Source organism: Cherax quadricarinatus, chromosome 45 (genome assembly GCF_038502225.1).
Source record: "Cherax quadricarinatus isolate ZL_2023a chromosome 45, ASM3850222v1, whole genome shotgun sequence".
Lineage (NCBI taxonomy): Eukaryota > Metazoa > Arthropoda > Malacostraca > Decapoda > Parastacidae > Cherax > Cherax quadricarinatus.
Window position 1 is genome coordinate 31,497,911 of NC_091336.1, and position 25,661 is coordinate 31,523,571.

At 38.9% G+C, this 25,661-nt stretch overlaps 1 long non-coding RNA gene across 2 annotated transcripts in view; it reads left to right on the plus strand.

The window, feature by feature from the left end:
* Positions 1-23,810, plus strand: part of LOC128694924 (uncharacterized) — a 72,043-nt gene extending 48,233 nt beyond the window's left edge. The window contains exons 3-4 of one of the 2 annotated variants that reach the window (XR_008407923.2): positions 2,930-3,121; positions 22,645-23,810. This is a non-coding gene — a long non-coding RNA (uncharacterized lncRNA). Of the gene's footprint in view, positions 1-2,929; positions 3,860-22,644 lie in introns of those variants that run through there. The other variant, XR_008407922.2, reaches the window with a different exon arrangement.
* Positions 23,811-25,661: the final 1,851 nt, after the last annotated feature.

Consider the following 25,661-nt stretch of genomic DNA (forward strand, 5'->3'; position numbering starts at 1 on the left):
GGCAGAAACAGTCAAAGGGTTAAACATTCTCCTGCACCTGCAGTAAGATGTGTACACTCAAGGTTAACAGTGATGAGTAATGTCAGTCTGCCTGGTTCAACCATTCCCAAACTTTTCCAGCAGTTTTGTGTACTGTATTGACATGTATTATGACATTAGTCTATAGATGTACATGTTTGTTACTCTTATGAAAGTATCTAGAGAGAGGCATGTCTTTATCCCCAGAGAAGATACAAGCAGGCCCCGTTTTACAGCACTTTTTTAATGCAGCGGTTTTCAGTTATCCATTCTTCATTTATTCGGACTTCCTATAATAAATATATTCACTATTCACTATAAGCTAACAACAAAATTATTGTAAGGTAAGTAATGTGTGTGTACTGTGTGTACCGGCGAATAAAAAAAAAAATACGCATTTTTTAGGCCTAATCATATTACTCACTTATATATAATAGTGTAAACATGTTTTCAGGCTATTGAAAAGTAACTATGATTCACTTTACATCAATTTTTGCTTTACAGCAGTAACCTGTAACCTCACTGCTGTATAAGCGGGGCCTTCCCATAAATTGAAAATTTAAATGTACTCTTGTCATAACAGTTGTTACACAAAAATGTGGGATAGCTGGGGGCTTGAGCCTGGTCTAAGGGCAAAGGTAAAAGTTACACACATCTCAAGCCCAAACCAGCCACCCAGGGGTATCCCAGTCAAAACAGAAAGCGTTAAACTGGTATGTGTACTTCAAGAGGTTGGGTAACAGAGGGTTAGGCAAAAATCCCAATTAGGAAAATATATCTATTTAGTCACCATAACATAACATAACAGAAAAGCCTTAATTCTAAATGCCCAAATGAGGGTACACACAACAGCTGGCTGGAGGTTCAGCCACCATAACCACTAGGCTTCGTTAGCGTCAGGCCGTCATTACACTACAAACCTCATTTCTTATTTTTTCACTCATCCCACAGCACCTTGACCATGTCAGAGCCTGGGTGAACATACAGGTAAGCCATATGCGAGCCTATGGCTTGAGTTGGATAAACAAAATGAGTGTACAACTACAAACTTATCTTAAATACACAGCATCTCCGACGCCAGCCTCTACACACCATGCTAATGTCACGTGACTCCCTCAAACCACCTTACTCCGCATACCCAAACATCCTTGGAAAATAAATCATTAACAGAATTTCTTTATAATTACAGTTAGAGTACTTTACAGTACCCCCAAATGCACATTATAAATTATAAAATTATTCTTTACAACTATAATATTCATATTATTATGGCACACTTCTCCACTATATGTACATTATGATGTCATGCAGAACCCTGCATAACAACAGTCAGATTTGTTAGAATTTTTTCCTTTAAAGTGACTGTGGTATCACCATTGGAATTTTATATCAGTACAGTGGAACCTCGGTTTTCCTTTACCCTGGTTTTCGTCAAATTCGGTTTTCAATTACTTTTTTCTTCAAAATTTTGCCCCAGTTTTCGTTTGTTACCTTGGTTTTCATCAGCTGTACCGAATGTGTCCGCCTGCCCACACCCGCACAAAGCATCCCATGCACGTGTTCTGAGTCAGTCTGGCTTTGTTTATCGTCGAGTAAACATTATCCTGCACTTTCATATGAAACATTTGGTAATAATCCATTGTTTTTTGTGCTTGTTTATTGAGTACAACTGCTAAATAAGTCACCATGGGGCCAAAGAAAGTTCCGAGAAATCGTGACCAGAATGTGTTCAAGAGAACGATTTTGAAGGGTTTGAGGCTCACCCTGACAACCCTATGCCTGTTGTGGAGTCTATTGTGGCTTTGGGGAAGTCCATGGGGTTGGATGTGAGTGACCAGGATGTGTAAGAGTTGGTGGATGACCACAGGGAAGAGCTAACTACTGAAGAGCTGCAATGCCTTCAACTGCAACAGCAACAGATCGCAACTGAGGAAATTGCTTCAGAGGAGGAGGAAGAGAGAGGGGAGAATGTGCCTTCTTCAGTGATTAAGGACATGTGTGCAAAGTGAAGCGAGTTGCAAAGTTTTGTGGAGAAATATCAACCTAACTAAGCTGTTGCAAGCCATGTCTGCAACATGTTCAATTACAATGCCATGTCCCATTTTCGGCAAATCTTAACCGTTAAACTGTCCAAACATAGATCTATGTTTTTTCAACATTTGAAAGTATTTATGTAAAAAAAACGTAGACCTTTTTTTTTATTACATTTCAAAACGTGTAAAAAAACTTTGATCAATATTTTTTTTTTGTTTTATTTGAAAATATGTAAAAAAACGTAGATCTACTTTTGGAGCACTACGCATGTGAACATAGATCTGTTTTGACAGTTTAAGGGTTAAAGAGACACCAGACACAGACCTTTCTGGACAGATTTTTTGTGTGACAGGGGTCCAGTGACTCAAACTGATCCTAGTGCCAGTAAAAGACAAAGAAGGGAAGTAACCCCAGATAGGGACTTGATACCTGAAGTCTTTATGGAATGGGATTCCCTTTCCAAACAATAACCTCTCCTCCTCCTCCCTCTCCCCTCCTCACCATCTTCCATATGCCAACAAGAGTCTTCAATAAAGGTAAAAGTTATGTTAATTGTTCATTTATCCATTTCATTAGTCCTTTTTATTTATTTCTCATTGTTTTCTGTATGTAAAACTATAATTATTCTCTATAAAATGTATTTTTTGTTAACACTTCTGGGTGTCTGGAATGGATTAATTGGATTTACATTGTTTCATATGGGAAATATTGCTTCAGTGTTCATCAAATTCGGTTTTCGTCAGACTTTCTGGAACGAATTACAGACGAAAACCGAGGTTCCAATGTATGTAGTTTACGTAGCTTGTGTATTGTCTAGTATTTCTAGATAGTCTTAGTTTTTCTGAAATGGTACTTACTGTTCAACTTTTTTTTACAGATGATCCGTGCACTGGCAGTGCAGTAACATACATTCACTGGTAACATCCAGTGTCATCAGTGCAGTAGCATACATTCACTGCTAACATCCAGTGTCATCCAACTCAAGAAATGGCAGCAATACTGGGTACTACCAGTATCGGCACCAAGTTGCAATCACTGTCCGAAATAGTTAATCTATAATATTATAAAGGTAAAGCCAAGCATCTCGGTATATACTGTCTGAACACTGTTAACCTGTATGTGTTAGGCTACCTGTCCAAACTTACAATGTACAAAGACATCACCTTGTTGTAGTCACATATGTTAACAGGAAATACAGATACAGAGTGTAGCAACATACAGTACTGAGTTGATCACACTTACATGGCAGCTAGAGTGCATCTGCTGAAGACATGGCTATTAATAATTTACACAGTGACAACTTACACTTCTGTTGCTTATGAGAGATTGTGTAGGAAGAGTCTTATATCACTAATCACTTGGAAGTTTTGAGCTCTTATAGAATATTGTTCTTTAGGGGAACTCAGTACTTATTGTATATTTTATACATGTATACTTAAACTATATTTTGTCATCAAAATATGCCAAGGACTAACATTAATTTATTACCAGTTTGTTTTGTCTATAAGTACTCATTAAGAGTATGTTTTAGATGTCAGGTAATATTGAATGAAAAACCCTCATCATTTTTCAAAATACAGTAATAGGGTAGTACTGACCTAAAACTGAGCATCAGTATTGGAAAGATTTTGGTGTTGTCCAATCCTTATACAGTAAGTCTACTCTAGGAAAATGTGAGCATTTGCAAATGATTAAAATACAAGTTTTTATTCTACTAAATGACTGGCAACATTATTGTCAACTGCTGTATACTGTAACATAAATCATAAATGTATTTATTGTTAAAAACTTGAAAAAGTAAAGCAAACATGAGTATTCGTTCAGTTAAGAAACCTTTACAGTGCTCAGTTTGCCCAAAAGTTTTTTCGTGCAAGTTTCGTCTCATGACTCACTATAGAACTCACACAGGAGAGAAACCACATCATTGCCCAGTGTGCCAAAAAGGTTTTAATGAAAAATACAAACTAAAACAGCATCAGAAAATTCATACAGGAGAAAGACCACATAACTGCCCAGTGTGTCAAAAAGGTTTTATTTATAAATCTAAACTAAATCAACATCAGAGACTTCATACAGGAGAGAAACCATTTCAGTGTTCAGAATGCCTAAGAGACTTTATTGATAAATACTCACTAAAACAACATCAGAGAGTTCATACAGGAGAAAAACCATTTCAGTGTTTATTGTGCCAAAAAACTTTTAAACAGAGCAGCAACCTCACCACACACATGAGAGTTCACACTGGAGAGAAACCATATCAATGCTCAGAGTGTCCACAAACATTTTCAGTAAAATGTTCTCTGGTAAAACACATGCGTAATCATACAGGAGAGAAACCGTATCAGTGTTCAGAGTGTTCAAAAGCATTTTCAAGACACTATGCTTTAGTTGCACATATGACAGTCCATACAGGACATAAACCGTACAAGTGTTCAGAATGTCAGAAAGGCTTTTCAACAAAAGCACAGTTAACATTACATTTAAAAGTACATTCTAAAGAGAAACAATATAGTTGCTCAGTGTGTTCTAAAAGCTTCTCACAGGAATTAAGTTTAGTAAAACACACAAAAAGTCACAGCAGAGAACAAACTCATCAGTGTTCAAGGTGTCTAAAAAGTTTTTTACATGAAACTAATCTAGTAAATCATATGAAAACTCATATACAAGAGATAATCAACAGTGATGTTTAGTGTTTAGAAAACTTTCAAGAAAATCCTATCTTGTAAAAAACGACTCCAGCAAGAAAACTCCAGTTTAGTTGATGTTTTTTATTAGAATCACAATATAAGTATCAGAGTTGGCAGATGGGAAAAATAAGAACACATTCAAAATAAAGCAAGTAATAAAATAAGAATAAAATACAGTGAAACAAAACAACGCCCCCAGGGCCGCGGGGGCATTGACCTCTGAAACTCTCTCCAGGTATACTCCAGGTAAGGGGTGTGCCTTGATAGTAATGAGTTCTTGTTCCAAGGAACTGTATATCTCCTTCAAGGAGGGTTCCTTGTAGTGGTGAAGGAGGATTTGGACCTCTTCTCTCCTTCCTTAGATCAAATCTGAATACATTGGTCACATTTCTCTCCTCTTTTGGAAAAGAGTGGAGATATTTCCTACTTTGTAAAATTGTGCTCCTTTTGGAAAGAAATAGTTAACTTTGTTGCTCTAATCTTGCATTCCTTCAGATGGTAGTGCCATATTGTTTGTCAACTAAGTGGAGGAAATTGATTCATCTGGAGGACCTCTTGGGTGGCTGCAGGCAGGACATTGGGTAATCATGCAACAGGCCTTCTGATGGGAGGAATACTAGTGAATGTTACCTGCAGTTCCAACAGTGGCAGCTGAAGGTGTACAACTCATGGTGTTCATTGTGGTTTCCCCTCCACCATTATTAGCTGTATGATGTTGGCCCCTCTGGTACTCTTTCTAATCAGCTGGCTTTGCTAATCATTGCTCACTTCTGGAGGTTCCATCTAGGTAGTTTATACCTGGTAGATGTGGTTTGTAGGGAAGGTGGATGGCAATATTGATGGTGTTGATGATGGGTGCTGCTTGGGGTGGGTCTCTTTTTTTATTCTCTAGGCTGTACTTCCTTCTTCTCTTTCTTGTCCCCCCTGATGGTAGATCCTTGATGTCCAGTGGGGGAATTGCCACCTTTGCTGTCATGGCCATACTGAGGTGGGTTTTGGCTTCATTAGCTCCTTCAGCTCTTTGTGCCAAGTCCAGTGACTCATAAATTCTTTGTTTCCCCATGCCAGCAAGTTCAGCAGGCTGGTAAAACTATGGCTTGCAGGTGAGCAACATCTATGGTAAGAGAACAGAGGAGGTTGAATGCTGACCCCACTTGAATCAGTTGGTTGACTCCAAACCATCTTTTAAATAAGTTCAACATATACTAGATGATCATGATACTGAAGTAACTGCTGTAACTTCTTACTTACATACTACAAAACACTACCTAGAAACTTTTTCTACAAGATGTATTTTGCAGACACTGGGATGAAATTGTTATTCTTCCAGCCAACAACACTTATGATTACATTACTAACCATGGCATTAACAAAGCACTCATGAGATATGTTGACCAAAGCAAATCCTTCCATGCCTTCAAGAGTGGAACGATTATTGTTACTATATGTATGATACAGAACAGTACAACAACTTTTCCCATATCTGCTCTGTGACTATATCCCAGTCACACCACACAGCCATTCCTTCCTCATTTCAAGCTGCGCAACTGCCATCATCTAACACACACTATAATACAACAAGAATGTTGTATTATAGTGTATTAAAATGTTACCCAGACATTTACAAGCAACTTGAGCCCCATTACCTTCCTATCACCAAAGTAGAAACATACATCTACTCTGCCTAACACTGGATATGTTTCCCTAGCAGTGTAGTTTAAAGTACCTTTCAACTGCCAAGACCTTCCATCCTTGGTTTATATAATGGGGCAGTGCTTACAGGTATGGCATCTCTGACCAATGTTTCAACAATACAGACAATTCTGGCACTTTGGCCACCCAGCCAAATATTGCAGATCACCAACAAAATGTTCAGTCTGTAGTGTAGTGGGTCATAATGTTCCATCCTGTGGCTAAACTCATCCCCCATCATCCCCATGCTTCTAGTTGCCTTAACTGTGGCTAAGTACTCCCTGTACATTTTTCTAATGAGAAAGTGAAATACACTGTCTCAGGAAGAAACAGAAGCTATCATACACTATGATAGCTACCTTGGCTCTCCTACTCCAGAGCTACACAACGACTACAGGATTTTGTTGAAACCTCTCCCATAGTTTCTCAGACCCTTATGACTTTAGTGCTTAGTTTTGATTGTAAGAATAATAAAAATCATAATAATAATAATAATAATAATAATAATAATAATAATCCTACAGTCTCTTGTGCTCAGTCCTTACAAAGTTCTCACCTCTTACGTTCCTAGTTCTTTGCTCTCTCCCATTCTTACAACTTCACCTTCTCAGTCATGGACTGGGCATGGGGGCATTTAATCCTGGAACTCTCTCCTGGTGGGAAACCCCATGCAGCCTTCACTAGCTGGGCTTTTGTCATTTTCCCCAAAACTTCAGACTCAGAACTCGTAGTCATCAAACCTCCTTACCAACCTATTGTTCCTTAATCCTTAACTCTTGCTCTCAGTGTGCCTTGCACCTTGACTCCTGCATCTGTGATAGTTGTAGAAATCCACCACCACTTGCTACCACTCATAAATCCCTTCATCTCTCTTAATCTTTTCAGCTGCCATTATCATTCCTCTCCTACTTTTTCTACTTGCATCACACTACCTGCCACTTCCTTGACTATAGAAACTACTGAGGTCATGTAGGCTTTTATTGAAGAGACAAAGCCCACAGTGGATGCTGAACCACCCATTATCTTCAGTCTCACTCTCCACAACCCCCTACACCTTCTTCTGTTAATACATCTTCTTACTCCAGTTACCTACAGATCTTTTATTATTTATGCTAATTTGCTGCTGCCAGTGTACATCGACTTTACTAATCATGCTAGCCCATAGCTACTACTTATAATGCCATAATAATGGCATTATTAAAGTGGTATATCAAAAGATACAGTTGATATTGGAGAATGCTCTAAATGTTGATCTCCCAGGTTTCCTCTGTATGTACAGTGGACCCCCGTTTAACGATCACCTCCAAATGCCACCAATTATGTAAGTGTATTTATGTAAGTGCATTTGCACGTGTATGTTTGGGGGTCTGAAATGGACTAATCTACTTCACAATATTCCTTATGGGAACAAATTCGGTCAGTACTGGTACCTGAACATACTTCTGGAATGAAAAAAGATCGTTAATCGGGGGTCCTCTGTATTTGTTTTCAACAACAAAAAATATGTTAAGCAGTTTGAATTCCAATCTCTGGATTTGTTCTGTTACAGTCAGTCAATCCTTTTCCAGTGAGACAGTGGAAGTGCACTTTTTATACACGATGATATTTCTTGTTCTTGACACAAAGTTCATATTGAAAGTCATATGCAGTTTGTTTTTCATATCTTTTTCCCTTTATGTCCAATATCTATACCTAGCATGTAATTTCTGCTTTTATTAGGTGATTTTAGTGCTCATCATTTGCTCTGGAAAGAGTGCTAATTGTGACTCACAGAGACCAGTTAGAGGCTTTTCCCTACTCTGTACTTTCCATGTCTTGATCACGGTACCCCCTACACTCTCCATGTCTCGATCAATGGCACCACTACACTTTCCGTGTCTCGATCAATGGTACCCCTACACTTTCCATGTCTCGATCAATGGTACCCCTACGCTTTTAGAATCTTGCACCCATACTTTCTCCTTTATAGATCTTCCATTATAGTGTTGGGCTCTGATTGGACAGTAGTAAATGATCTTGATTGCCATCATTTCCCCCTTGTCTCATTACTTCTCATTATTACACCATACCTCATCGTTCCCATTAGTAGCTTGAGCTAGCAGATTGGGAACTTTATACAAACTGTTCCTCATTGCTGATGGTCCCCTAATTCATCCTCTGCAATCAGGTGTTACAAATCTTTATCACCTCTGTTCTCTCTGTGGATACAGTTGCAATCCCCTGAACCATGAGTAAACATTTTCAAAAGTTATGTTAGGTAAAGGGACACAAGTGCAACAATTATGACATTTTTCTGTGGCAATGTTCCACTCTCCAGGAGCTTTGTCAAGCCGGTACAAACAGTACGTGGACACAGAGGGCATATGTAGGCTTACAGTGAGGTATACACAAATTACCCGCACATAGAAGAGAGGATCTTACGACAACATTTTGGTCCGACTTGGACAATTTACAAATGGTCCAAGTCGAACCAAAACATCGTCATAAGCTCCTCTCTTCTATGTGCAGGTTATTTGTGTATTGTTCCAGTCATGGTATTGTGCCTTTTTTTGTTATTTACAATGAGGTGTGATACTAGCGATAGTAGTACAAGTACCATCCTCTTTATGACCGAGCTTAGTTCTGACCAACTGGTCGTAAATTAAAATGGGCATAAGTTGAACCTTTGAAAATTGCCGACATACTGGGTAGGGCATAATGTCAAACCTTTGCTATATAAACTACCTACATAGTAATGTAATGTAATGTATAATCATTATTCATTCTTTTTACCATAATTTACTTCTATAAATATACTTTAATCATTTATGTACTGTATATTATGTATACATGGTAGTACACTGTATTGTAAATTTTACATCTCATACAGTATCGTATGTTACTGTTATCTTTAAGTATTGTCGACACAGTGGAATGGGAGAATACCACTGGTAGTGTCACCCTGCCAGAATGTCCTATAACCTATGCCCTAAGTAAAGAGAAATACACTCTGGAACATGTGTAATATGTATTTGGCTGGCTAGCCGGCCGGCTGGCTTTTGATTGGCTGCCTGACTGACTGAATTTGGATCTCTCTCCATCTGTATCTGTCTATCTCTGTCTGTCTGTCTCTGCCTGTCTCTGTCTGTCTCTGTCTGTCTCTGTCTCTCTGTCTCTGTCTGTCTCTGTCTCTCTCTGTCTGTCTCTCTCTGTCTCTCTGTCTCTGTCTCTCTCTCTGTCTCTCTCTCTGTCTCTCTCTCTGTCTCTCTGTCTCTCTCTCTCTCTCACAGGTACACATAAGTTATCATACATAGTGTAAATTACCTAGGATAACCCCAAAAATTCAGACAAAGTGCTATACTGTGGATCTGTGCTCCAGTGCCCTAAATTAATAAGAACATTAATAATTATTATTATGTATTATTACAATAATACATATGTACTAATTATTTATTTATTTATTTTTTTTTTTTATTATCACACTGGCCGATTCCCACCAAAGCAGGGTGGCCCGAAAAAGAAAAACTTTCACCATCATTCACTCCATCACTGTCTTGCCAGAAGGGTGCTTTACACTACAGTTTTTAAACTGCAACATTAACACCCCTCCTTCAGAGTGCAGGCACTGTACTTCCCATCTCCAGGACTCAAGTCCGTCCTGCCGGTTTCCCTGAACCCCTTCATAAATGTTACTTTGCTCACACTCCAACAGCACGTCATGTACTAATATTAATAATAATATTATTATTGTTAAACTATAATAAAATATAGTGTTTACTCATTACTTTAAAATATCTGTAGTCTTAATGTAGAGTGAGAGGTGAGTAAACAATATTAAAAGAATAAACGAGAGAGAGAATGAGTGAAGAAGGTTCGCGAGTTTTGCAGACAAACCAGTTGTTGTTATTGTTGTTGTTACCAGCCCGGACACGAATGGTTTTTGTTCACTCTGTTAAGCTGACTGGAAAAACATCTCATATTTATGTTAATTTATATGTTACATAGCGTGTTTATTATATAATTTTGAAAGAAAATCATAGATGCATTAAGCAAAATGTCTATATTAATGTTTTATGCACATTTATGTGCCTCAGAGTGATTATTATTGTGTTATTATTGTCATTATTAATATGGCATCTTCAAGACCAATAACACACTCTTAATGATTTTAATGTGTAGCTGCACACCAGCGCAGGTGCAAGATGTGAAGTTTAAAGTAGTTAAGTTCATATTTTAAGCTTGCCCATAATGCTCTGCATACAAGGGGCTTTTGGCATGTGCACCCAGTCACTATATTTCTTTGTACAACTATGTATCATGTCTAAATAAAAAATAAATAAATAAATAAATAAATAAATTCTAGAGTGTATATCAGGTGTTTATGTTATTTATATTGTTTATTATGTCATATTAGATGAATTGTGATAGATAAATAAGCTATATAGTGATATTAGCATCATATTGATGATATGACAACTCTGCTTCATGTGTAATACCTGTTGGTTCATGAGCGGCTCTGAGACAGAGAGACAAGCAGACAGAAAGACACACACACAGGTAGACAGACAGACACACAGGTAGACAGAAAGACAGACACACAGGTAGACAGAAAGATAGACACACAGGTAGACAGAAAGACAGACACAGGTAGACAAACAGACACACAGGTAGACAGAAAGACAGACACACAGGTAGACAGAAAGACAGATACACACAGGAAGACAAAGACAGATAGACAGAGACAGATACAGACAGACAGATATACAGGCAGACAGATACAGACAGATTTATGTGCAACAGTGAAAACAAATAGAGAGAGTTCGAAAGTAAGAACCTTTCTTGCCTTCTTGCCACAATCTCCAGTGCAAAATTCAGACTTTCTCTTAGGAACCATGGTGAAATTTACCGTCCAGTTAGTACAGTTAATACAGTATGATGCTGCTGATAGGGCAGGGTAACTCAAACTGATGCTGCCTGCATGATGCATTGCCACCGCGAGTATCGTCAAATATTGTACAGTGGTATGTATCAGCCGGCCCAGCCTAGCTGCCAGATGTACGGTCATAAGTCGAGTGGACATATGTCGAGCAGGTCGTAAGTCAGATGGTAGGTGTAGTAGCAATATATTATGGTAGAACAGTCAACTTGTACATGAGTAAAAGGTAATAAAAGCTATTACTGGGGTACCATAAAAATAGGTTAGACAAATACAGTGGACCCCCGGTTAACGATATTTTTTCATTCCAGAAGTATGTTCAGGTGCCAGTACTGACCGAATTTGTTCCCATAAGGAATATTGTGAAGTAGATTAGTCCATTTCAGACCCCCAAACATTCACATACAAACGCACTTACATAAATACACTTACATAATTGGTCGCATTGGGAGGTGATCGTTAACCCTTAAACCCTTCCAAACATAGTGCTCCGACCTTCATTTTCTCTATAAGAGAGCATGTAAAAAAAACATAGATCTGCGTTTGGACAGTTTAAGGGTTAATGGTGATTCAAGGCATTTACGTCTGTGGAAATTAGGTTTTCTGATCACTATTCGGGCATCGTAGAATTTCATGAGGTAATAGTGTAAACTTCTGCATTGACTGGTTCGTGGTGGTTCAATTTTGTCCTGGTTAGATGCACCCTGGCTGTTGGGAAGGATTATAACTTTGTTAGAAGTGATGTTGGTACAGGGAAAATTGATGATCTGAAGAACTCTTTCCTTGCAGTCTTTGATGAAAAAGAAAGGAAAATGTAGATCAGTGAAGGTTTGGTGTATGTAAGTACATTCCTCGTCAAGAAACTCAGGACTACAAATTCGGTATTATGCTCTTAGGAAAAATCCAGTGATGATACCTCTTTTGATCTTAGTATCTTGACTGAAATAGAAGTGGGCCAGATCATTTTTGTTGGTAGGTTTATGGTAAACTTGAAATCTTAGCTTGTTATCTACTTTGTGAATGAGGACATCTAGAAAAGGTAACTTGTCATTGGACTCTTCTTCTAGTGTAAACTGGATAGCCGGTTCAGCTGTGTTGCGCCTTGCCTGAAGATTCTGTACATCAAAGTATTTGGGAGTTATTATGAGGACATTGTCCACATAACATAACCAGGTGATGCTGGTGGGGATGATGTTGAAGTGTGCAGCTTCTAGGTGTTCCATATACAAGTTGTCTAAGATGGCACTGATAGGGGACCCCATTCCCATATCATAGGTTTGTTCAAGCAATTGAAATTAATGCAGATTTCAATCAAGTCAACAAAATCTCCAGGAGGTAGAAGAAAATTGACTTTACGAATGTCAGTGGCTTGTGACATTCTATGAAGTAAAGCCAGTCAGGACCTTAATCTTCCTTTACCTCCCGGAGATTTTGTAGTCCTGAGTTTCTTGACAATGAATGTACTTACATACACCAAACCTTCACTGATCTACATTTTCCTTCCTTTTTCATCAAAGACTGCAAGAAAAGAGCTCTTCAGATTATCAATTCTCCATGCACCAACAACACTCCTAACAAAGTTATAATCCTTCCAAACAGCCAGGTTGCACTGAACGTTTCTAAGGTACTGGCACAAGCTTACACTAGAGTCACCATCGCATCCAGCACTTCCACAAGGGATCTAACCAGGACAAAATTGAACCACCATGAATCAGTCATTGCAGGAGTTGACACTATACAGTGGACCCCCGCATACCGTCGGCATCACATAACGTTTAATCCGCATACCACTCGCTTTTATCGCAAAAATTTTGCCTCGCATACCGCTCAAAAATCCGCTCACCGCTGTTCGTCCGAGACGCGTCCAATGTGCGCCCTTAGCTAGCCTCACATGTGCCGCCGGTGGCATTGTTTACCAGCCAGCCTCCGCAGTAACATCCAAGCATACAATCGGAACATTTCGTATTATTACAGTGTTTTTGGTGATTTTATCTGCAAAATAAGTGACCATGGGCCCCAAGAAAGCTTCTAGTGCCAACCCTACAGCAATAAGGGTGAGAATTACTATAGAGATGAAGAAAAAGATCATTGATAAGTATGAAAGTGGAGTGCGTGTCTCCGAGCTGGCCAGGTTGTATAATAAACCCCAATCAACCATCGCTACTATTGGTGGTACAGCTGCTGCTGCTGCTGTACCACCGTCAGCTGCTGCTGCTGCTGCTGCACTGTCAGCTGCTGCTGCTGCTGTAGCACCGTCAGCTGCTGCTGCTGTTGTACCACCGTCAGCTGCTGCTGCTGCTGCTGTAGTACCGTCTGCTGCTGCTGTAGTACCGTCTGCTGCTGCTGTTGCATCGTCTGCTGCTGCTGTAGCACTGTCAGCTGCTGCTGCTGCTGTACCACCGTCAGCTGCTGCTGTAGTACCGTCTGCTGCTGCTGTAGCACTGTCAGCTGCTGCTGCTACTGCTGTAGCACCGTTGTTGGTGTGGCTTATTGAGAATACCAAGAAACAATTAACCCCAGAGGATTTGCCACCCAGGATAACCCAAAAAAGTCAGTGTCATCGAAGACTGTCTAACTTATTTCCATTGGGGTCCTTAATCTTGTCTCCCAGGATGCAACCCACACCAGTCGACTAACACCCAGGTGAACAGGGAAAAATGCCTGGAACTAGTGCTCATATTGGTGAATTTAAAGCCAGCAAAGGTTGGTTTGAGAGATTTAAGAATCGTAGTGGCATACACAGTGTGATAAGGCCTGTTCTGGAAGAAAATGCCAAACAGGACCTACAGTACTCAGGAGGAAAAGGCACTCCCAGGACACAGTGTCTCATCAGTCATTGCTGCATCTTCAATAAAGGTAAGTGTCATTTATTCTTCATTTAGTAGAGTAGTACATGCACAATATATATTGTGCATGTACTACTCTACTATTGTGCATGTATCCTTTTCTTTGTGTGTAGGAAAATGTATATTTCATGTGGTAAAATTTTTTTTTTTCATACTTTTGGGTGTCTTGCATGGATTAATTTGATTTCCATTATTTCTTATGGGGAAAATTCATTCGCATACCGATCATTTCGCATAACAACGAGCCCTCTTGCATGGATTAAAGTCGCTATGCGGGGGTCCACCGTACTTTGTGGAGGCTACAATAGAATATATTTAGGTGAAACACATCTCAATGAACACATTAACACATGTAGGAATGATAACTTGAACAACGCTTGTGTACAGCACCAAAATTCCACCAATCACCTCATGAAATTCAATGACGCCCAAATAGTGATCAGAGAACGTAATTTCTGCAGACATAAATGCCTTGAATGATTGTTAATTGACTTTTCTAACACAAGCAAAATAAAGGCAGCTTCATCATCTCTGAAGTATTAGCAAAAATCCTCAAAGCAATAAACCCTGCCATCACATAGTCTCTGCTGCTAATACTACACAAGAACATAACAGAGGAGAAACACTGAAACAGGCCCTCTCAAATCCAACCACTAACAAATATTTGTCTAACCTATTTTTATGGTACCTTAGTAATAACTTTCATTACCTTTTACTCATGTGCAAGTTGACTGTTCTACCATATTGTATTATTACTACTACTACAACTAATATTACTACTACAGTGGAACCTTGACTTATGAGTTTAATCCATTCTGTGACCTAGTTCGTAACTCAGTTTGCTCGTACAGTGGAATCTCTGCTTACGAACTTAATCCGTTCTGTGACCTTCTTTGTATCCTGATTTGTTCATATGCTGAGTTAATTTTCCTCATTTAAATTAATTGAAAAGCCATTAATCTGTTCCGGTGGAATTCATGCCCTCAGAGGCCGGAAAAATACACTTCAATATAATGCTAATATCAACTCTATGGCTTATTTATCTATCACAGTTGATCTAATATGGCATAATAAACAATATAAATAACATAGAAACATGATATATACTCTAGAATAAATAAAATAGGCCATAATATGGCAAGTGGATGCGGCCATCACTACTCCCGCATTGCTGTGGTATTCACTGCCATCTAGTGACAGCCTTTCGAAGCTGTCTATTATTATAATTATTATTGTAGTACATTATTATATTATTATTATACTTATTATTATTATTGTACTTATTATTATTATTATACTTATTATTATTATTATACTTATTATTATTATTATTATTATTATTATTATTATTATTATTATTATTATTATAATGGGGAAGCACTTTTGTGGGGGATGGGATGGAAGGTATTCAGGCCTAATTTAGGAAACTGGAACATAGATCAAATTCCCTAGATCAAGAGCCCCTCACCACATACGTACTAATAATAATAATACAATATACGTAGTAATAATAATAATAATAACAGTAAAGAGAAAATTCACAATGCTGCCAGTAGTTGGTGCCTCCATCAGCAAAACATTAGTAACCACTACTTTTGACCTGTTTAGACTTAAGTAGTCTATAAGTACAGTGGACCCCCGCCTTACAATCAGCTTCCAATGCGATCAATTATGTAAGTGTATTTATGTAAGTGCTTTTGTACGTGTATTTTTGGGGGTCTGAAACGGACTAATCTAATTCACAATATTCCTTATGGGAACAAATTCGTTCGGTAACAGCACCTGAAAATACTTCTGGAATGAAATTATATCGTAAGGCGGGGGTCCACTGTACTAAGTAAATTCTGCCCTAAATGCCTCGGCATAATAGTAGCTTTCTTTGCTCCAATCATATTATGATATGTAAACACACATTTTAACCTTTGCAAAAAAATAAGTATTTTTATTTATTTATTTAAGGAACCTTCCTTGAGGGGAAAGTACGCATCCTGAAATTTCATTCATATCCAGAAACAAAAAATCGATCGAACAACGGTTTGTATCCTGACAATGTATCACTAATACTTGCACAAGGGATGAACATGGGGAATATATAATAGCCAAATTCAAATCCAAATACCTACAAAAACCTCTCACTTACTACTCTCAGGTGACTTCAATATAAATCTCCTGCAAGACCAGGACCCACACGTTACTGAATTCACAAACACAATGAGTAACTGTATGTTGCTACCAACAGTAACAAAACCTACAAGAGTTACAGAGACTAGTGTTTCCCTACTTGACCACATCTGGACCAACACCATATCCCCTTTAAAATCAGGCATAATTACAGATAATACCACAGACCACTACCCTACTTTCCTCATAACAACTCTTGGTAAACTACCCCAAGACACTACTAAAGTCACCTTCAGACTTCACAATGAGGCAGCCATTAATAACTTCACAACAGCAGTAGCAAACATTGACTGGCACACTGAGCTAGAAATCTATACAGATATTGACGAATGTATTAATAATTTTCTAAAAAAGACCCAATACCTCTATAACAAGCACTGCCCTAAAAAAACTAAACAGATGACAGCTAAGAGACTGAACAGTCCCTGGCTAACACCCAGCATTCTCAAATCCATAAATACAAAACACCAATATGAAAAACAGTACAGAATGGGTCACATAACCAGAGACCAAACAAAACGTTACTCGTCAATCCTAACCAGCCTGATAAGAAGGGCAAAAAAATTGTATTATGAGAACAGATTATCCAACTTACGAGGTGATATAAAAAAGACCTGGAAAACCCTATCAGAAATTCTGGGAACAAAAAAGATATCACGAAATAGCGAAATAAAATTAGCAAAATCAGATGAACCCCAACTCCCACCAACAGAAACAGCAAACAGACTCAATGATTTCTTCTCCACTATAGGACAAAACCTTGCCAATAAAATCCCAAGCTCAGATACCCCACCAAATGACTACCTCACCGGCAACTACCCGAACACACTGTTCCTAGCTCTGACTAACCCATACGAAGTCTCCCTTATTATCAACGCACTAAAAAACAAGGCAGGAGATTTAAATACCTTACCACCCTTTATATACAAAAAAGTGTCACAAGTGCTATCACCAATCATTGCAACACTCTTTAACAAATCCACTGAATCCTCCACCTTCCCTACAGTACTCAAAATAGCAAGGGTCACCCCGATTCACAAAGGAGGAGACCAAACAGAGTTGAATAACTATAGGCCAATATCCAACTTACACCCTCTCTCAAAAATCTTCGAAAAATTAATTCATAAACGAATCTACTCCTACCTTATCTCCCAAAACATACTCAACCCCTGCCAATTTGGATTCAGGCCTAATAAAAATACTAATGATGCTATTATACACATGCTAGAACATATATACACTGCAATAGAGAAAAAAGAAGTCCCACTGTGGATCTTCATTGACTTACGTAAAGCTTTTGATACAGTTGACCATGACTTGCTCCACGTAAAATTGTCACACTATGGTATAAGAGGGCACTCCCTCAACTACCTCAAGTCATACCTCAGCAACAGAAGCCAATATGTGTTCGCAAATGGGGCAAACTCTTCTGCACAACCAATTACAGTTGGTGTCCTACAGGGAAGTGTCCTTGGCCCTCTTCTCTTTCTCCTATACATAAATGACCTACCAAATGCTTCGCAATTACTCAAACCCACACTATTTGCAGATGACACTACATACGTCTTCTCCCACCCGAGCCCAGTCACGCTAGCCAATACTGTAAATACCGAATTACAGAAAATATCTACCTGGATGAGGACTAACAAACTTACACTAAACATTGACAAAACCTACTTCATTCAGTTTGGTAACAGAGCTACAGATGTCCCTCTTAACATAATGATAAATGGATCACCTATCACAAAGCTAACAGAGGGAAAATTCTTAGGAATCCACCTTGATAATAGACTCAAATTTCATACACATATACAACAAATTTCTAAGAAAATTTCCAAGACTGTAGGCATACTATCGAAGATACGGTACTATGTTCCACAGTCAGCCCTCCTGGCCCTATATCACTCTCTTATTTACCCCTATCTCACCTATGGAATTTGTGCATGGGGCTCAACAACAATTAACCATCTCAGACCACTAATTACCCAACAAAAGGCTGCAGTTAGAATGATAACAAATTCTCACTACAGGCAGCACACTCCACCAATATTCAATACACTAAACCTACTCACCATACAAAACATCCATACTTATTACTGCACCTATTACATACATAGAACACTTAACTCTGATATTAACCCTCCCCTCAAACATCTCCTTGCCAACCTCAACAGAACACATGACCATAACACAAGGCACAGATCACTCTTTGATGTTCCTCGTGTCCATCTCACACTATGCAAAAACTCAATGCACATAAAAGGCCCTAAAATCTGGAATTCATTACCTGTAAATATAAAAGAAACACTACCTGATTATAAATTTCAAGTCTCTTCTCAAAGATCACTTACTCACCCAAAACCAAATAAATACTGAATAACTGAACATTATAAATTGTATATCTTAAATGTTTCTCACAATTATATCACATAAATGTTAAACCTAAAACCCAATCTAACTTTATTATTTTTTAAATACACTACCTAACAGAATACTCCATATGACTGAATGTACAACAATGCATGCAACCATATGACCTGTCTTTGTAATACTCACTTGTGCTTTATAGTAATCTGTTTACATTAATGTTTTATCACTGATTTCATCATTGCTTAGTTAATCTTAAGTTAATTTTAAGCCAGCCCGTAATGCTATGCATAGTATAAGTGGCTTTGGCATGCTGCTCTTATCTGTATTTTTTTGTACCTCTGTATGTGTGCTCAAATTGTAAATAAATAAATAAATAAATAAATGGTGGGGCAGTCATAAGCCAAGGTTCCACTGTATATCAAATAAATTTTCCTCATTTAAATTAATTGAAATGCCATTAATCCATCCTAGTGGCAGGACAAAATATTCCAATATAACTCTACGGCTTATTTATCTATCACAATTAATCTAATATGACATAATAAACAAGATAATTAACAGAGAAACATGATATATAAACTAGAATGAATACAATAGGCCATAATATGAGTGATGATGGCAGTGGAAGCAGCAGCAGTGTCCTCGTTTCGTCCTTTTTCTATCATTTAATCACTTAACTAACTTGCTACACTCTTAATGCTACACTTTATCACTGAACTTAACCGATACAATTTTTTTTTTTGATTGCTGAATTTAACTGATACAATTTGCTTTAATCCCATGTGAATCATCATCTTTTTCTTCTCAGCACTGTCTTTTGCACTTATTTTCTTAGGACCCATGGCTAGAAAAAATAAATTTAGCCAAATGACTGTAAAAGATATGCAAGCAAGCAAGAGAGAACTGCTCCCACAGTGATGCAAACATGTGGATTTCTTACCGGATGTTTTGCCATCGGCTGTGCCATCTAGTGGCAGCATTCTGAATTATTATTACGTATCATGTATGTATGTATGTATGTATGTATTATTATTATTATTATTATTATTATTATTATTATTGTTACAGTACATATAATTATTATTATATTATTATTATTAATTTAGGGAACTGAGGCTTACTCATTATTATTATAATATTACATGTATTATATAATAATAATAATAGTAATAATAATAATAATAATAATAATAATAATAATAATAATAATAATAATAATAATGAGAGCTTCAGAATGCCACCAACTCATTGCACTGTTTACCTCAGTATGAGAGTATTTCTCTCATGTTTTGCTTACATGTTTTAGTCATTTGGCCAAATTTTGTTTTTCTAAGCATGGGTCCTAAGAAAGTAAGTGTAAAGGACAGTGCTGAGAAGAAAAAGAGGATTTCCATGGAATTAAAGCATGAATTCATAGATAAACAGGCGAGGTGTGTAGGTTTTGGATTGAGGGGAAAGCGGGGGGAGCTGGCTCGTAACTCGGATGCTGGCTCGTAACTTAGAGCAAAAAATCGACTGAGTGACGGCTTGTACCTCAAAAAAAACTTGTACGTTGGGACACTCATAAGTCAAGGTTCCATTGTACTTCCACTAGTATTACACCTCTTTCTAAGCCTATATATACCCTCTCTGTTCATGTATTGTTTGTAACAGCTTGCTAAAGCTCCTGGAGAGCGAAATGTTGCCACAATAAAATGTCACATAAGTTGCACTTGTGTCCTTTTACCTAACATATTGTCAGTAATTCTACCAACATTAATACATTATCAAAAGTGTGTGTCTCTGGTAGTCTCCTGACTGCTCTTGTGCTACATAGGGTCACTACCATTACAACTACTACAAACCACTTTCTAGCTTTAAACTGGCAAATGTGCATGCTCATTTTATTATACAGATACCAAAAACCTACTGACAGGCTTATATGTCCACCGTTATTACCACTGCTTCTATGTGTGCAGCCTGGGAAAAAGTTGAAAGTAACAGGGCATTCGCCCATTAATATAGAGGACCTTCCTCCCATTACAATAAAGTTGCTAGTGAAAGCAAAGGAGTGACCCCCTGTTGAAGCTGCCACAGCACTTGGGCATCACCTTGTTTGTGTATCCCAAGGGCTATATCTCTTCCCTTTCCTTCCTTCAGTCCAAACCCAAGAGGGATACAGCCCCCCACCAACATTTCTGTTTATGCAACCTTGTTGGGCTGTCCCTAGAGCCTGTCTTGGATATACAATGGACCCCCAGTTTATGATATTATTTCATTCCAGAAGTATGTTCAGGTGCCAGTACTGAACGAATTTGTTCCCATAAGGGATATTGTGAATTAGATTAGTTCATTTCAGACCCCCAAACATACACGTACAAATGCACTTACATAAATACACTTACATAATTGGTCACATTGGGAGGTGATTGTAAAGCGGGGGTCCACTGTATTCAATATCTAAGGCTTGTTCTTGGGTGGCCTTGCTTTCCCTTGACCATAGCCCAGGTGTTTCCTGCCACACAGCTGACTTGCAAGTCCTTATTATTCAACAAATCTCTAGCAATAATGACTGCATGTGAAGTCATTATTGTTGCTCAAGTCTAGGATGTTTTCGTGTCCATCTACAAAAACAAAATTCTTTACTCTTCAGGCAACAAACCCTACCTATGTCCTGCATGAATACAGGATTAGTAACATTATTCTGAATGTGGTGAACCCTTGGGATGCTTTCCACACTTTGTGGCAGGGTGCAGTTAGCAGTCTTGTCTTTCCTTGAATTTGTAGATACACTCATCACAGCACTTGGACTTTCTAGCCTAAATCAGTGTTGAAACAGTTGTTGTCTCACATATGATTGTTCTCTAGCATAGAGTTTACAAGTCATATGTACTATACCAATAGCTCTGACTAAAGTGGTTTCCTATCCTGCATTAACACTTCATTTGTTCTCTGTGCATTAACTAAAAATATCTATGCAACATTGTTAAACTTACATTTGATGACTGTTAGCTTCCTTTTGTTGTCTTTCATGTGAGGCATTTCATGTTTGATAAGGGATTAAGAAGTTTCTCCACATCCCTCAAGTGTCATCAGTAACAAAAATAGTTGCTGAGATTATTTTGAAAAGCTAAGGTGGAAGCTGTCATGCACGGCCACAACACTAATATGAGGAGCAGCGCTCCTTAGGAAAGATTAATGTTTTTTTGTAGTGTTCAGTGCTTTTGTTTTTCTTTACTGGTATCAAACCTATGTTTGTCATATGAAAATTTGATTAATTTAAATTTATGAACACATGAATGTCCTCACCGGGTAATGTTATATTTTGCCTTGTTCTTAATACAACTATTTGATAATATATGCTGTCAACTTATGTAGGTATTACACCTATGTGAGTACTTCCATTGTGTGCTGTGGTATAACTTTAACATTTATGCTACTGATATACAGCATATTCTATTTTTTTCAGTGGTTAAATTTTTTGTGGGTTATACAACCATGTCACACCTTGATGTCATGTACATCATGCCATGATGTCACATACATCACACCATGATGTCACATACAACACACCATGACGTCTTCCCAAGACATTGCCCTGACGTCACCTTAAGATGTCACATCATGATGTTACACTGCCAGTTTAACCTTGTTTCATAGCATATTTAAAGTGTTTTTAGTAATCTCTGAAAATTGAGAGAGAAAATGTTGAAGTGTTCAGTGTTGCCCAACAACAGAGCATGTGTTTGAGTATTGTATGTCACATGTTATTTCCTCTCAGTGTTTCATACTATTGCTCCATAACCACATATTCATTTTTGCCCAGAAAACCATTATTTTGTTAATACATACATGTACCATGTAACTGTGATACCTCATGTTTAGTTATGGGTGCGCTTAACTTTTGTTTGTGTGTTTTCAGTGCGGTCTGTGCCTAGACCACTGTAACACATGCCTCAGGGTTACAGGTCACACCCTGTTGTAACTACTTGCCCACTGACTACAGTCAGTCCTGGCATCAAATGCGTAAGTTGTCCGAGTACCCTGTACAGAGAGAAACTATGCTCGCCACCTCTTGCTGATGTCACACCACCTGGGTTGTCTCACCCACGATTCTCACATTCAGAGTCGTTATCTGGCCACTGTTGCCTACCAGCACTTCCACCTGAGTCATCCATACAGCTCACCCACTCATCATCATCATCATCATCTCCATGATACCCCACTTGCTGGCACTGCCACATGTTGCTGCTGAGTCAACCCAACTGACAACACAATCCTGGTCCAGAGTTCTCCTGGAGTCGCACAGTCTACAGGCACCTATTCCAGTATACCGAGTTCCCACGATGCCTCACTCACCGTCACCACCAAGTCATGCCACAGGCTGAGTGAACTCTGCAGTGACTACCCTGCAATGATTAATCTGCTACACTGTTCCAGTCAGTGACCATATCCTGCTGTGCAGCTCAGCCATAGCGATGTTTCTTTGATGTGTTGCACAGTCTGCAGTCCAGTTCCAGGATAGCGTATTTCCTCCTGCTAGAGTTCCTGCATACAGTGACACCCTGCTATGGCTTACTGTGTTGTCACTGTTTTTTAGCACATCCCCTTTTTTTCTTCCTCCCTGGCAGTAAGTTTTTTTTTTTTGTTGCATGTAATATTTTGCTATTCATGTCTGCTTCCATGCCAGTGCCCTGTTCCTGATGAGAGAGTTTTTAAACATGTTTTGTCATGGTTGGGATGGCCATATGTAGCATAGCCAAGCAATGTATCCAGTCAGTTTTGTATTTCTGCATCATGCCACCAAGGCCTCGTGCTGCTGTCTGGTGGGGAGAGTTCAAACCTAGAGCTGACTGGGCAAAACTCTGCATCCCCCTTCATTCTCACACCAGACACCCTTCCAGCAAAGCACACTCCCCCAGCTCTCTCACCTAGGCCCTCAGCCTGGGCATGGGCTAGCAGCCAACACACTGCCTGTACTATTATACCCAATAAAGCTAAGACTTGCCCCCAGAGAATATTATTACCTCATTGGGTATTCATCCTGGATAAGATATACAACCATGTGTGTGTTCTTATAGAACACTAGGTTATACAATTATGTGCTGTATGGGTTTTCCACCTAGTTATAATATACAACCATGTGTATGTTCTCATGTAGCACTAGGTTATATAATTATATGTATACTTTCATGGAGCACTAAGTTATACACTCATGTGTGGGTTCTCAGAGAGCACTACCATTCTTGAATTTTGACCTCTTAGATATTGTGGTGCATTTTGAAATACAGTGGACCCCCGCCTAACGTTGGCATCACATAACGTTAAATCCGCCTAGCGATACATTTTATCGCTAAAAATTTGCCTCACCTAGCGCTAAAAAACTCTCACCACGATTCGTCCGAGACGCGTCTATGTGCAGCCTGAGCCAGCCTCACTTGTTCCGCCGGTGGCATTGTTTACAAGCCAGCCTCCGCGGTAACATCCAAGCATGCAATCAGAACATTTCGTATTATTACAGCATTTTTAGTGATTTCACCTGCAAAATAAGTGACCATGGGCCCCAAGAAAGCTTCTAGTGCCAACCCTACAGGAATAAGGGTGAGAATTACTATGGAGATGAAAGAGATCATTGCTAAGTATGAAAGTGGAGTGTGTGTCTCTGAGCTGGCCAGGTTGTATAGTAAACCCCAATCAGCCATCGCTACTATTGTGTCCAAGAAAACGGCAATCAAGGAAGCTGTTCTTGCCAAAGGTGCAACTTTGTTTTCGAAACAGAGATCGCAAGTGATAAAAGATGTTGAGAGACTGTTACTGGTGTGGATAAACGAAAAACAGATAGCAGGAGATAGCATCTCTCAAGCGATCATAAGTGAAAAGGCTAGGAAGTTGCATGAGGATTTAATTAGAAAAATGCCTGCAACTAGTGATGATGTGAGTGAATTTAAGGCCAGCAAAGGTTGGTTTGAGAGATTTAAGAAGCATAGTGGCATACATAGTGTGATAAGGCATGGTGAGGCTGCCAGTTTAGACCACAAAGCAGCTGAAAAATATGTGCAGGAATTCAAGGAGTACATAGACAGTGAAGGACTGAAACCTGAACAAGTGCTTAATTATGATGAAACAGGCCTGTTTTGGAAGAAAATGCCAAGCAGGACCTACATTAATCAGGAGGAAAAGGCACTCCCAGGACATAAGCCTATGAAAGACAGGCTTACTCTGTTAATGTGTGCCAGTGCTAGTGGTGATTGCAAAGTGAAGCCTTTATTAGTGTATCACTCTGAAACTCCCAGAGCATTCGGGCAAAAGAATATCCTCAAGGCTAATTTGTGCGTGCTGTGGAGGGCAAACAGTAAGGCATGGGCCACTAGGGACTTTTTCTATGACTGGTTACACCAAGCATTTGCCCCCACTGTGAAAAATTACCTAATTGAAAATAAATTAAACCTTAAGTGCCTCCTGGTGTTAGACAATGCCCCTGGTCATCCTACAGACTTGGCAGAGCGACTTTGTGGGGACATGAGCTTCATTAAGGTCAAGTTTTTGCCCCCTAATACCACTCCTCTCCTGCAGCTCATGGACCAGCAGGTCATTTCAAACTTCAAAAAACTGTACACGAAAGCTGTGCTTGAAAGGTGCTTTGTAGTGACCTCAGAAACTCAATTGACCTTAAGAGAGTTTTGGAGAGATCACTTTAATATCCTCAATTGTGTAAACCTTATAGGTAAGGCTTGGGAGGGAGTGACTAAGAGGACCTTGAACTCTGCTTGGAAGAAACTGTGGCCAGAATGTGTAGACAAAAGGGATTTTGAAGGATTTGAGGCTAACCCTGAGAGGCATATGCCAGTTGAGGAATCATTTGTGGCATTGGGGAAGTCCTTGGGGTTGGAGGTTAGTGGGGAGGATGTGGAAGAGTTGGTGGAGGAGGACAATGAAGGA